This window comes from Pteropus alecto, unplaced genomic scaffold (genome assembly GCF_000325575.1).
Source record: "Pteropus alecto unplaced genomic scaffold, ASM32557v1 C18844478, whole genome shotgun sequence".
NCBI classification, from domain to species: domain Eukaryota; kingdom Metazoa; phylum Chordata; class Mammalia; order Chiroptera; family Pteropodidae; genus Pteropus; species Pteropus alecto.
This window is the reverse complement of record NW_006494164.1, coordinates 1-1,959: the sequence shown is the minus strand read 5'-3', so window position 1 is coordinate 1,959 and position 1,959 is coordinate 1. Positions and strand designations below refer to the sequence as shown.

At 35.6% G+C, this 1,959-nt stretch overlaps 1 pseudogene; it reads left to right on the top strand.

The window, feature by feature from the left end:
* The first annotated feature begins 169 nt into the window (after positions 1–169).
* On the top strand, positions 170–1,949 carry LOC112473535 (annotated as a pseudogene).
* Positions 1,950–1,959: the final 10 nt, after the last annotated feature.

Genomic DNA, 1,959 nt, shown 5'->3' with positions numbered 1-1,959 from the left:
ATGAAAACAATCTACACATACCAAAAACTCAATGAACTTCAAGAAGGATAAACTTGGAGTAAGAAAGCTGCACCTGCATATGATAATCAAACTGTCAAAAAGACAATCTTGAAAGCAGAGAGGAAGACATGACTCATCATGTGCAACATCAATAACAGTTGATCAGGAAACAGAGGACAGGAAGCAGTGAGACAACATTCAAAGTGCTCAAAGAAAAAGGTTGTCAACCAAGAATACCCAGCAAATATGTAAAAATTAAAAGTTTCCAAGATAAACAAAAACAGAATGCATCAAAGGCAAAATTGCCCTACAAGAAATACTATAGGGAGTGATTCAGCAAATCTAGAGACAAAGTAAAGTAACAGTAGCTAGTGGCTTGGGGGGAATGGGACGATGGGATACTTAAAGTTTACAGAGTTGCTTTGCTTTTTAAGGTGATGTAAGTGCTCTGAATTGCTCAGCATTTGGGTGATAGGTCCGCACAGGTATTCACATGAGAATCCATAAGTGTTATTTCTGTTTGCTGCCCATATACCTGGCCACAGCATGATGTTCTTCCACAATGACTACAAGTTGTTCAGATTCTGTAAATCCAAGTGTCATAAAAACTTTAAAAAGAAGCGCAACACTCAGAAGTTCAGGTGGACTAAAGCATTCTGTAAAGTAGCTGATAAAAAGCTAACAGTGGATAATTCATTTTAATTTGAAAAACATAGAACCTGTTAAGATACCAGTGAAGCTGTGGCATCAAACTACTCATGTATGAAGAGAGTCAAGGAGATCAAACAGAAATGCCAAGCTAAATTTATAATGAACAGGTTGAAAAAAAATAAAGAACAGCAGCAAGTTCTGGACATCAAAGAAATCAAACAAAACATTCCTCTCATCCGGGCCCCTTTTGCATGCAAAGGAAAGCAGCTGGATAACAAAATGGTACAGAAATTACAACAAGGTGTGGACATGGAAGTTGTTTCTGAAAATCTTTCTGCCTGCAACCATTTCTATGAGTGCACTGGAAAATCTCTAAAGATAGAGATTTAGAATGCACTGATATCTAAATGTCTAAATTATTATTTTTTTTGCATAAGGTGACCCAAATGAAAAGGATAAAAATACAGCTCTTCTACACTGCTATCTGCAAAACATCAGATATTACGGATACTAGATTGCATCTCAATGTTAAACCTTCACTGACAGATGTACTTATGTAAATCATGAAAATTCTGTAAATAAAGAAGTGAATTATAAACACGAAATGGTCAGACTACTTGGATAATGGCACTAGGTAGAAAAAAATTCATAGCTAGTGATATATAAAATAAAATTTGTTTTGTAGTAAAAAAAGAAAGAAAATGCTCTAAATTGACGGTGATGTTTGCACATATCTGCAAATACACTTTATAAAGAATCGTTGAATTTTACACTTTAAATGGGTGAACATCATGGTATATGAATTCAATCTCGACGAGGCTGTTTTAAAATAATGAGAGAGGATGAATTATCACAAGACAATAAAGATTAAAGGGCCAAGGATGAAAATGGGGATGAGCCGTATGAAAGAACAAGGGAAAGAAGGTGATGCCATGAAGACAGCAACAGGGGAAGGACAGACATAGTGGAGGTGTCACAGACACTAACAGAGAAACTTTCCTGAAGGACAGAGTGAGAAGTAGAGGCAAGTGATACAGGAAAGTCAAGTAAAGAAAGGATGAGATGAGACCCACTAGATTTGATTATAATCAAGACTGATCTCAAGATCACAGACACATGTGGAGAGAAACTAAGGCATCACGCAGAGGTTCGAACTATGAATGTAAAGTGTTGAAATATTTGAAAGAAAATAGAATTTTAAACTGTCAGATGAACAACCTGAATATCATAGGTACTCAAAATACTTATGCAGAGTAATTTTATGGATATTCAGTTGATTTATCAGGAAAATGTCTTAATTCAACCGCT